Raw genomic sequence first — 13425 nt, forward strand, 5'->3', positions numbered from 1 at the left:
GTTTAAAAAAACAAACTTTCATTTATGTTTATAGCATATTTTAGAAAAGTGTCTACAGAAAATGAAAAAAAATATTAAAATGGCATTTTCACCATTGATAGATGCTGATGTAATTCTTTTAATTCTATATTGAATACCTCAGCATTTGGATGTTGACTTTTTATCATTTTGAGATTCTGGCATCCCATCACATCATTATTTTCGCTCAAATATCCGATGCCCACTAAAATGTGGGTGATTTCATACAACAACAAAGGAGCAGTGAAGCTATTTCACACTAGATTTAATTAACAAAAACCCTATTGACAGTTGTAATTTTATATCAAAATACCCTCAATAAGATTTTTTTTTTATACTTAAGTATGGTTTTGGCTATACTCAAATATTTAAGAATATTCTTAACTTTGAGTAAAAAAATATCTGAGAATTTGTTTATGGCGGTGTATTTTGCTGAGAATAAAAAAATTGAGAAAATTCTCAGGCTGAGTAAAAAAAATTTACTCAAAAAGTTTTATGGTGCCGGGGCCGGGAACAACAATAATTAGTGACTGTTGGAAAGCATATGATTGTCTAGGTTCAGAGGGATTTGATCATTTGAAAGTCAATCATTCCGTGAATTTTGTAGACCCAGAAACAGGAGCGCATACAAACACCATTGAAAGTACCTGGCGTGCACTTAAAAAATCACTACCAAAATACGGCACGGTAAAATCACTTTATGATACTTATTTCAGTCAATATTGTGTACGAAAGAAATATATAATCGGCTCTGAAGACCCTTTCATAGCATTTATAACCCTCATTAAAATAGTGTATAATCCAGAAAAACAAAAACAGACATTGATTACGACAGAAATTATCACCATCAGTGAACCGCAACCTGCAACTAAAAAACCCAGAGTATTACACGAAATAACAAACACATTAAATACACCTTATCGCTATTCCCGCTTGACCCGAGAATCTGTCCCGCTCGAACTTTTGACGTCACACAACAATCACTTTTCCATTGTGGCGTCAGATATTTTCTATTATGACGTCAAAATTTTACGGGAACTTGTGTGATGTCCAGTAATGGCGGACAAATAGCGATAAGGTGTATTCTAGTCTGGATGATGTTCAAGCTTAAATGGGTAAGTGCTTTAGATTTATTATAAATTGTTAAGTTACACTAGTTAAAATCAATCTTTAAAAATCATTTGCATCTTCGTCTTTTGAAGCGTTAACAAAAATGGCCGCTGTTTATATTCTAGCATAGCAACGTAAATTGGGGTTATCGGTCATGCGCATAAATTGTGCATCTTCCAACTTCCGGGTCCGCTAAAACAGATTCTACCCCATTTTTTTACCAAAAAAAGTGAAGCCCGTTTTTTTTTGAATTTGTAGATTTTTGCATGAATTGAAACTAATTTGCTTTTAAGTGAACATTCTTGAGTATATAAGAAATATATTGATCCACTAAAATATGGATTAAACTAATTTTCTCTCTCAAAATGTGTCTTCAAAGTGAAGGTGTTGACCAAAAAAATCGGTCACTGGAAATTAAAATCGTAATTTTCTTTCTTAACTTCTCGGGAAGCTATGCTGAATTCAAATTATGTTATGTAACATAACTTTGACTATGATATGTCAAATTTGTGCCACTTAATACGCTGTAATACGCAAATGTGCCACTTCGATGTGTCGATATTTCTGACGAAGCGGGGCCGATAGTAATTTACGAGTTACGGCCCTTTGTTTGACACTCTCATGATCAAACTATTATTATATTAACCACCATATGCTGTTATTTACATGAGGATATAATTAAAATAATTTTATTGAATATATTTTGATACTAAAGACATGTGCAAAAAAATTAGCGAAACACATTTTATCACTTTTCAGAACTCAGTCTCAGTGAAATACTCAAATAGGCCCTATGTCAGTATGTGCCATAATATTATTATTCCAAGAGTTAATTTAATATTTATATTTTGGTAAGTATTTATACTGCTGTAACCAAATTATTTCAACACAGAAATAAATTTCTACTTTAATCATACAGGGGGTAGCCAAAATATTCATGAATAATGGATCAAGACAGGATTAAAATGATCAAATACAGGAACTCCTTTTCATTTCTGATACCTGTTCCTACCTTTTTCATTTAAACTTAAACGAGACCATAATGAAAGTATTCTGAATGTAAATTCTTCATTATTTGAAATAAAAGGAAATTAGTTTGCAATTCTTGTATGAACAAACTAAATATAACAATAAATTTTGTCTCACTGATTCCATGCAGATTCTAATGAATGGACTCAAATTATATATATAAAAAAAAACCACTAAACCAATAAAATAAATGGTTCTAATCATGAACTTGAAAATAGATAAGAACAAAAAAGACTGGGTCTAATATTTTTCTTCTTCTATTTAATTTTTTTAACAATTATGCATTTTTATATTTATATAAAAGTATTTCAGAGCAGATTCTGAGTGCTAAGTCAACAATATTATGTTTTAGATCACAAGTCATAAGTAAGTCACACTTCATGTCAGTATGAACATGCTTTGAATAAGAGTGATTAAAATGCTAGTCTGAAAGAGATTGTTTTAAGTTCATATTTAGGACAAGACTTTTTCATTTACCTTTGGCAGTTTTGCAGGATTACTTCATCACAATTTTTTTTATAATATTATAAACGATGAATGAGTTTTGGTTAAGGTTGTGTAAAGACAGTATACGATTTCCTTACCTTGTTTTAGTTAAGTTAAACAATTCACTGACTTAAAGAGAATAATTAATCCAGTCAAATATTCACAGCTGAACTCGCCATTGCTTATTCAAACAAACACACTAAATGTGTGTACATTGTGTAAAGATGCAAGTTGACATCGAAGTGTAAGATAAAAAAACTACAATGTCAAAAAATGTCTTTCGTTTGGAGTTTAGTTCGAACAGGGTTTCCTAAGGGGTGAAAGAACGTTAGACTTGATTTTTGTTTTAACTTTGAGATACTTATTATTAATTTTTTATATAGTTTGTATAATCTTTGTTTATCTGGAAAAAAAAAGAAGAAAAAAATAACAGACAATTTCGCATAATTCTTAAACGACGATCAAAGGCATTACGTTATTTTTAAAAGACGGACAATCTATAACATGTTTAAGTATTATTTTCTTTGATAATAAGAACCATGCTTGAAAAATCGAACGAAATCTATTTTTGACTCTAATGGCAAGTAAGAAACAGAAAAAAGAAAAAAATCCAAATTGGCGCCAAATTATTTTTTCCGCGAAATTAACGCAATTTCAGAATGGCGGGTTTTAATATCAGTCCCATTGTTGTCTTAAGAAAGTAGCAACAACGGTCGTTTCTACGGGCTTGCTTTCCGACTGGAAATATATCATATGATATGAACTGCAAACGGAAATAGATATTCTTGTAAACGAATGCAATAACAATAATCATACAATACATCTCTTAAAATCAAAATTATGCCGAATTGAATCAAAATACAAAACTCAAAGTGTTAAGCTAGAGGAAAATAATAAACGTTTTAACTATCATGAACTTAGAAAAATTTCAAAAACGGCAAAGCTATCACAAGAGAGTAATTTGTTCACAGAAATATGAAATAAAGAAATTAAAACTTGACACAAACAAAATTAAAACTGTAGAAACAGAAAAAAGGAAGACAGTAAAAAACTTAACTTACTATATAAGAGGCAAAATAATGAATACACCTTATCGCTATTTGGAAAGCTGTCCCGCTTGACCCGATAATCTGTCCCGCTTGAACTTTTGACGTCATACAACAATCACTTTTCCATTGTGGCATCAGATATTTCTATTATGACGTCAAAATTTTACGGGAACTTTTGTGATGTCCAGTAATGGCGGACAAATAGCGATAAGGTGTATTAAAACAAAACGACTCGGAACAAAAACAACTTATATCAAAACTCCAAAAAAAAGTTTCCGAAAGAAACAGGAACGTTGTTAGTTTGACGGAACAGGTTACTGTAACTGGTAGCTGTTCTTCTTGATGAACAAATTTTGATTGATACATTTTCGGATGGGAAGTATCATGGTGTAAAAATCCTTAAAACATCACAAAATACAAGCCATTTGTTAAGAGAGTTCAGTGTTTTATCTTCAAAGAGATGAGTACCCATGTACATTTGATATTTTACACAATACCTGTGTTGCAAATATATCCAAACTATGTTGAAGATCTATAGTACGTTGCATTCAAACCTGCATATCAATGTCGTTTACGGTGTCCATTATCAAGTGCAGTGGGAGCAGTGACGTCGGTATGACGTCAGAACTGTAACTGTGCAGTCGGAAAGCTGACCCCGGTTTAACCCCATTTATTAAGGCGTATTTGTTACAGAAAAACTGGTTTTAGTTTTAGGTTTTGGTTTAAAACTGGTTTGGTTTGGTTTTGGGTTAGGTTTCAAAACTGGTTAAGGTTTAGATATTTTTCAACAAATGTAAAGTTTATTTAAAACTTGTAATATTATGGTTCTAAATATATCTTGTTACCTTTGTTTTTTGTATCATATTTATTGTTATAGTTTCATATTTACCGTATCAAGAACTGTAATAGGCTATCAGAGCCAGTTTACAGATACTTGCCTCGAATTTATACCACCAATTATGTACAATTTACAGTAGGGTATAAGTTTGATAGTGGAAAATGCGGGACAAGTGTGTGTGGTCAACGCTTCATTTAAAAATAACACACATTTTTACACTTAAATAAAGCACAAAGAGTGGAATCTAGTCACTGTCTGTGAATGCTAGTTCGAACTTTCTGTGCCACTAAGATCCCATCGTCTGACTACTTTAAAAAAAGTTACAGTTGGAATTGTATCTATGATTTAATCTATTTTGCTAATGTTATTTTATAAATGCATAACACCCGAATCAATAATGATACAAATTATATGCTCTCTAGTCACCTTTACCATAGTTAATTGTGCGACCGTTTTTTTTTCGCAAGCCCGAAGTACTCCCACAATACTCTGTGGAAATTATAAGTATCAAGCAATCAAATTGTTAGTTTGTCAAGGTCTTCTCCTTTCCAATTAACATTCGAAAGGAATGATCACAAAACCTGCTCTCTATTATATAGCTGAAAGACAGCCAACTTATTGTTAAACCAAACAAACAACAGCCAGGTTTGTAGCAAAACATTTGAAAATGCCTCAAATCTTCCTTTTATTTGAAAGAGAACTACACACAAAGTGTGGGATGCTTTGGTATTCATGTGTGATCTGTGAATGCTTCTTTATTAGTATTGACCTAGCAAGTTAAAGAATTCAAACCATTTAAATTTTTATTTACTTTGCGCACTGATAATGTGGGAAATATCCATTATCAATAATTCATTTTCGCGATTATTTAATAATTGCAGAACCAAATGTTGGTTTACTGGCAATGGTATTCAGATACAGAGAGTTTGATACCTTACGTTGAAATAAAAGTACAGAAGCTGCACGTCAACATAAGTTACTATTCGAAGTATGCATTACTTAATTCTTGATGTAAGAATTCAAAGATGTGTTCTACCCTCTGCATGCCTAACTTTCTCCAAAATTTGTTCTTTATTAAAATCATTATTTTTTTGCCAGAAATTCAGACGAGGCTCATCGGTAGTTACGGCCCGGTTTAAAGATTTAGGTGTATTTGACGGGACACACATTCCTATTAGCGCACCTAGAGAGTTCCACGGGAACTACATTAATCGCAAATCTTTCCATTCAGTAAATCTACAGGGTATACGTGATAGCAATAGGCATTTCTTGTATAATTTTTTATGTATTTTGTGGATGGCCTGACTCCGTTCATTTCTCTCCAGTATTCAACAACGCAACGAGGTGTTCCCAGGTAATACACATTTACTTGGTGATTCCGCGTATAATCTAATTAAAATATAGATCTCTGATTTCGTTAAACTACATGTGCTTTTGATTTTTGTATGTACATTGTATCATAGATCAAATTTATTCGTTCAGTGTATGTTCACTAGTGTTAATATGTCTTTTGATTGAGTTCAGCCATTTCAATTGAAAATTTATAGTGTGTCTTTCTATGTTGTGATGTTACACTATTGTTTCAGATTAGGATGAAGGTTGGTACCTATTAAAAGTAGCTTTGAGCTGTTGCTTGCTACACGAGTTATGCCTCTTACAAAATGTACATGAATGAGTACATTGAAGAGGGGGTTAGGGAGATTGAAGAAAGAAATAATTTTTGTGATGTACATAGTCCGTCTGACACTTCAGAGTCGAAGATGTGATGTTTACCTGAAATTAAAGCATAAAATTAAACTTAACCAATCTCTGAATTCATTATTGGTAAGGCAGCAACCATTTGATTTTTTTGGGGGGGGGGGGGTGGCTATGGATTTTTTTTCCGGACAAACTTTTTTTTCGCCTTCGGCGAAAAACAATCTATTTTTTGGCGACAAGTCGAAAACAATAGGAATCATTCACGACTTTTCACGCGTGGCGGCGCTGCGGTTCCATAAGTGGTTACTTGAACGCTTCAATCACGTAAAACGCTTGCATCTGTTTTTACAACGTAAACAATGGCATCCGATGATTACAATACCTGGTCTGTTCCAGAACTAACGTTACGTGGAGCTGTCACAAGAGACAGAAATATAGATCTTATTGAAAGGTAAACGATGTATTTAAAAAATATTGAGATTTCTTCTATTATAAGCGGAAACGCCGCTACAGTACATTGCCAAAAAGCTTTCGTCACCTACATTTTTGGGCTATATATTTCATATAAAAAGACGTTTATTGGAGGCATTTATGGTTGTATTTTTACAAATAATGTGTTGAAAAACGCTGAATTGTATATAAAGAGTATTTGTTTGTTTTGTCATAGCTCTGTCATCTGTCAATGTCTGTTGTTTTTATTTTCTCCTGATGTGAACACATATACTATTTTTTACAATTTAATTTGGTTGAAATATAAATATATAGCAAGATTGTTTATAATAGACAATAATATTTATGTTTATCTCAGAAGAAAATGAAAATAAACAAATAATTATTCTGCTGTTGGTACCAAGTTGCATAAAATCAAATCAGAAATGTCCCCTAAATAATCTTTTGAAATGCAATTTTATATGAAATATTTAGTGTGAAATACCAAGTGACAAATACATGTACCCCAAGTTAGAAAAAAGCAAAATAAAAACCCCACTGATCATATAAATAGTCATGAATATATAATTAAACTTTCTAGGATACATTTAAATGATTTTGTATAATAATAATTAAAAATAGGGGTTCTATACAGATATTATCTATTGGCCATGAAATGTGATACAGACCATGCAGACTGGGCAAGGGAAAATTAAATTTAACTTGTTATATACTGGGACTATTATACTAATAGTCTATTAGTCCCAGTTATATATAAACAATTTATTACTTTTGAAAATGGACAATTACACAAGGAAAGTATTAAATCCTCCCAATATCACTTTTAAACAAGACATGATTCTCAATTTTTAAGCTTTATATCTTTTAATATGTCTCAGCTTCAACTTAAAAAAAAAAGACACTGTAAAAAAATATAAAGGCCCTTCTCTGCAAACTTTTTATATATAACATGAAATTTTAAAAGATATGTACATCTATAATGAAGTTTTATTTGCAATTCAAGTTCAAACAAGGAATTATTTAAATATGGAATAATTTCAAATTCTGCAAAATTGATTAGAACATAATTATGAAAACTAACCCAACTAAATATTTTTTAAACTTAGAAATGTGGTCCCTATACATGTAGTTCTACGTCCTTTTTGAATCCTATCTGTTCTTGGCAGATAATCTTATAACATTCTAAATAGTTTTCTAAACTATTATACTGTAGAAAAAAATGTTCCTAAACTAGTAAAAAGGGTTATACCTCTGTTGTTTGAAGGGCTATTAAAACATCTTCCTTTGAATATGGGTTAAATAAATTTTCTCTCCAATAAGAACTTCTTGCTAGAGAGAAAATTTTATTAATTTTTAAGAAAAAAGTAATGTTTTATAATTTTATATACATATCATGCCCAACATTCAGCATACAAGAATTTTTCAAAATTTCATTAGTTATACCATTAAATCCACATGATATCTTGTTTTTCAAATATTTCATGGCAAGCAGAATTTAATCTATGTAATAGTACTTTAAAAAATCTTTACCTACATGTTTTAAAAAAAATCAAACCATTCCTTAGCTTGTTTAATTAAACTTTGGCTGGAACATGCATTAAATATTTGTCACTGGACATTAAGATTCCAACAATCAATCAATATATTTGAACTTGATCATTGATTTCTTTCCTTTCTGTCTTGACAGAGTCCAAAAGCAAGACATAGCATATATTAGGTATGCTGTTTTCAGCGTCATCAACAATGTATTATAGTTAGTAAAGTAATATAAAATAGTGAAATAGTGTAGACATTTTCTACTGGTAGATACTTGTAACCATGAAAGACAATATATTCATTATACAGTTTTCATGATTAATCGCACAGGCACTTGTCTCAAAAAAAAAATTCCTATATACCTTAATATAACACCTGTTATAGGAAATGTTTTCCGGAGACAAGTGCCTGTGATTAATCGCTAGCCCTTCAAGGCCAGGCCAGATATATTTTTTGTAAGTATAGATTGTTAATGTGTCAATCCTAGTCAGGAGCCTTTAATTTAGTAGTTATAGTTGGTTAATTTCTGATATATATACATATATATTTGTTTTTTTATTGTCTTATTTTATAATTTAAAATCAAGCCATTAGTTTTCTTGTTTGAATTTTCTTTCATTTTTGAATGTTGTGACCTTTGTAGCTGACTAGTACTATGTGATTTTTTCTTGACTGTATTTTATTTAATATTTTGACTTTTTTTTATCTTTTGTAGAATCAATTAGAAGAGCCAAAATTTATAAGCTTAGATTCAAAACATTCTGGAGGAGCAGATTGTGTGAAGGTATTTATCCTTTTATAGCCTCAATCTATATCACAAAAATGTATTTGTGTTAAAATATACAATAACCATTAAGAGAGTTGATTTTTTTGTAAGACCAAGTAAAGGTTACAGGTCCTAATCTCAGTTGGGAAAATGGTACTGTACAGTTTTATTTTAGTACTGGTGAACTCTACCGTTACAGACTCGTATGATAATAATACACCTGAAACTCCACAGATGTACGTGTATATCTTCCGAATCCAGCCACACTGATTAGATGTCGCTTTTCAATATAAATTTTTATGAAACCAGACTGGATTAAAATAAAATTTTCTTGTGTAATTTGATGAAATTTAAATTATCTCCACTAGTTTACTCACTAAACAACAGGACTAATCTGTTAACATTTTCTTTACAGAAGCCAGCAGAAGTCAAGAGAAATAAAAAGAATGGAACAAAAGAAAAATTGAAAAAGAACAGTGAAATGACAAAATTAAATAAAAATTTTGCATTTCTTATTGTTGTTATCTTGTGTATTGTTGACCAAGACCAGGGGCGGATCCAGGATTTTGGAAAGGGGGGGCGTAGTATTTAAAGTTCGGCGAGCGGAGCGAGGCGAAATTTTTTTTTACCTTTTTTGGTCTAAAAAACATAAAAGAAGTGTAAAATGCACATTTTTAACGATTCCTGACGTGGGGCATGTATATTTTATAGTTAAAGTGTAAGCTAGGGTTGGACATTTTTGATGCCGCATTCTCCCCATTAATTGTCTATTATAAAATGATTGAATGGATCCAAAGCTATGTACTAATTTATTTGATGTGGGATTTGTCAGTAAAAAATGGACATGGAAAATTCTCGTTTGTTGTATGGTTAATAAGCATAACCTCACAGATTTCTTGCTGTAAACATGATATACGGCTATTCAATGAAGTTTATAATACGACCGACACGAACAAAGACAAACAAGCAACTTTTATCCAAATGTTTGGTTGAAATGTTTCACCCACAAGGGAAGTGAGGGGTTCCAAATCAACCAAAGGCTACGAATGAATATGAAAATCAAATGACAACGAAGTTGTGAATGACGGTCGACAAATGGAGACATAAAGGCCACACCCAGCAGGCAGGTTCAAAGCGGCAGTTGGGCCTTGAAAAAAGTATTCAGTATATCAGTTCGGCGAAACATACATTCCGGTCAGATATGGGATTTACATGCAACCCCCCCAAAAAAAATTACGCCCGTTTTTTATTCACCATGTTCATTTAATGCTGAATAATTTTGTTGGATTTTTTTTTCTTATTGCAAAAAAGGGGACACGATAATTGTTTTCAATACAGATACGGCCAGAATTTTTGTTTAAGGCAAAAACCAGGGTCAAATTTTTTTCTCTAAAATATCTCAGACTGCCCTATCAAATCAAATGGTCCGTACCTTAGACTTTAAATCTATCTAGAGCTTACTGACTGGGGATCATTATTCAGCAATGTTATCAATTGGCTGGGGCGTGTGGGGTTACACATATTTTCGTAGGTGAATAATATTGCTTTGGAACTTTTTTTTTCATGAGACTCAGAGTGTAATAGAGTTTTACTTTCTGTTGAGTGGAATTGTGAAATAGAAGTCAATACGTTCTTGCTCAATCCTTTGTCGCTTTGAAGGCGTCATGCTTGTCATCTCCCGCCTAAGCAATGTGTTACTGTAATTTGAATTTCAAAGTGCATGACTGAGTCTTTTTTTTCGACGTACTGATCAACTCCACCGTAGCGAATCACATGAATTCAATATAATCAATAATATATAACAGTAAATACGAGCGAAAAATATCTTTATAAGTAAAGAATTGTCGCATAAAAATTAAATACACTGCCGGGAAATGGCAAAGTTCACTAAGTCTAGTCTGATTAATAATTTTACAAAAAAAAAAAAAAAAAAAGTTCAAGCAAAAGGGGGGGGGGGGGGCGTACGCCCTCTACGCCCCCCTCTGGATCCGCCACTGATTAGACAGCAAAGAAAACCATCGAAAAGCTGTTCAGACAGAAAATGACAGATGCTACACATGATCAAACAAAAGATAAAAAACATTTCTAAGAAAAAATTTGTTCAATGCTGGACCAAATGAAATGCATGAGAATATTTATATTCTGAAATAAAATGCTTTGCCGAGCGCAGCCTGATACGACTGCTGAGGTCGAACCCTATACAGTGGGGGCAAATTTGGACACAATATTCAAGCTTGATACTGTCTGAATTTGGATTGTAATCAAACTTTTGACATAATATAGGTTTGTGACACAAAATAAATGTGGTCAAAGATCTTATAAATCCATTGCGCAATACTGTGCAATTGAAGATTTCTTCTTGAAACTTTTCAAAAATTTGAAATTTTTAAAATTTAAAAAAAAAAATATGAATCCCTTAAAACAAAATTGTGAAAAAATTCCCCCCCCCCAACTTTTTGAACTCCCCCCCCCCCCCTTGGAGCAAAACTCAATCCCAGCCTTCCCTTTGTTATATGGAACCTTGTGGTACAATGTCAGAGAGATCCATACTTACACACAAGTCATTGTCTGGAAACTAGAAAAATGCTTCTTTTTGGCCCTTAATTCCTAAACTGTTGGCCCTATAACCCCTAAAATGAATCCCAACCTTCTACTTGTGGTATTAAACATTGTGGTACAATTTCAGAGCAGTCGTTATACTTATACACAAGTTATTATCCTGAAACTAGAAAAATGCTTGTTTTGGGCCCCAAATTCCTAAACGGTTGGGACCGTCATCCCCAAAATCAATCCTAACCTTCCTTTTGTGGTATTAAACAATCTTAAAAAATTTCATAAAGATCCATTCACATAAACTAAAGTAATTGTCCGGAAACCAATGTGTCTTCGGACGATGACGCAGACGACATCATACCATTATACGATCCCAAAAAAAATTTTGCGGTCGTATAAAAATTAATACCTCTATGTAAGTGAAACAAATTATGCGGTATGGGCTTACGGTGACCCATAGTTGTAATTATTTCTGTGTCATTTGGTCTCTTGTGGAGAGTTGTCTCATTGGCAATCATACCACATCTTCTTTTTCATATGTGTTCAGTGCAAAATACAAAAAAATGGACTATTCAATAAAATTGATATCTAAGACAGGAAATATTGGGGTTTGTCAATGAGACATTACACCCGACAAAAATAGACAAAATATATATAGATTAAGCCAGCATCAACAGCATGCAGACAAATGTAAAAGGAGATGTGGGGTAAAGATCAGTATGACGGCAGTTGTTTTCTCAAATGTGGATCCAGGATTTTGAATCTAGATAAAGTGACCCCCCCCCCTCCCCCACTCCACTCTGAAGTAACTGTATTAAAACAAAGTCAATGTAGGACTTTCTTTGAGATATTATTGTGTCTGGGAGACACAATTGATGCCCCTGTAGATGCAAAGTGTTATTTTAAAATAACTATAACATTTAACTGCTTATACCCCAAAAATGACAAAGTTCAACTATCTCCCAAAAGGGCAAATATCAATAAAATCAAAAACATAACCACATGCACATCTTCAATATATGTACAAACAGACAGCAAAGTTAAAACTTCCTAGGATTCTAACTGTAGGAGGAGTTGTGCTGAATAACTATATAACCATAATGGGACGAACAGACAGACAGACAGAAGGACAGACAGGGGTAAAATAATATGCCCCCAACTTTCAGCTGCGGGGGCATTAAAAAGGGTCATCAGACCCCAAACTAGACAAAGTTTTGAGAGTAATGATTTTTTGAGAATATGAAGATTATTAAAACATTTTGTTAAAAAATATTTTTTGAACTTTTTCAAAACATTTTATCCTGCAGAAATGAATTTTTATATGTTTTAAAAATTTTTCAGGTGATATTTGATTAACAAACACATTCAAATCATTTATAAGACATTTTACAAACATTGTCGTCAAAATTCAGTAACATTTTAATGATGTTTTAAAAGTATCATGAAAATGTTTTGAAAATATTTTTAACGCCATACATTTTTGCATGATTTTGATATTTTTCTACAATATTTTTTCAACATTTTTCTATTTTTTTTGGTGCTAACTGGGAAAGCAGTGGGGAAACAGCACCACATTAGAACAAATAATTAAATCAATTGCATGTAAATCCGTTTCATCTTTTATGCATATTTATTTACAATGTATGTTTATGAAATTAGAAAGAACACAGCAAACACAGATAATTCTGGAACCAAGTTGAATTAGAAGTTTCCACGTGGAATTACATGTTTCAGATTGTTTATTCCCCTGCCACAGCGGAGGAGGGGCATTAAGTTTTACCCTTGTGTAACTTTTAGACAATACAAGGACTCTTTTAATGTGAATTCGGTTGGACGACACTTTTCTATCACAAACTACTTTCTTCTGATCTAGTTGGAATTTCCCTTTCAGAA

At 32.3% G+C, this 13425-nt stretch overlaps 1 protein-coding gene and 1 long non-coding RNA gene across 4 annotated transcripts in view; one reads left to right on the top strand and one right to left on the bottom strand.

The window, feature by feature from the left end:
• The window catches only part of LOC127739304 (uncharacterized), a 338236-nt gene that overhangs the window by 73052 nt on the left and 251759 nt on the right, over positions 1–13425 (bottom strand). Inside the window, exon 1 of one of the 2 annotated variants that reach the window (XM_052250978.1) lies at positions 4190–4307. The exons of the other annotated variant lie outside the window; for it this stretch is intronic. The gene's annotated coding sequence lies outside the window, so the exon portion shown is untranslated. Of the gene's footprint in view, positions 1–4189; positions 4308–13425 lie in introns of those variants that run through there. 2 annotated transcript variants of the gene reach the window in all.
• Positions 6482–9490, top strand: LOC127739305 (uncharacterized). Of its 2 annotated transcripts, XR_008000384.1 has the most exons (3): positions 6482–6679; positions 8929–8997; positions 9395–9490. It is a non-coding gene; the product is annotated as an uncharacterized LOC127739305 (long non-coding RNA). The 2 variants fall into 2 exon arrangements; XR_008000383.1 differs by lacking the exon at positions 6482–6679 and having other exon boundaries at positions 8691–8997.

This window comes from Mytilus californianus, unplaced genomic scaffold (genome assembly GCF_021869535.1).
Source record: "Mytilus californianus isolate M0D057914Y unplaced genomic scaffold, xbMytCali1.0.p SCAF_4, whole genome shotgun sequence".
Taxonomy (NCBI): domain Eukaryota; kingdom Metazoa; phylum Mollusca; class Bivalvia; order Mytilida; family Mytilidae; genus Mytilus; species Mytilus californianus.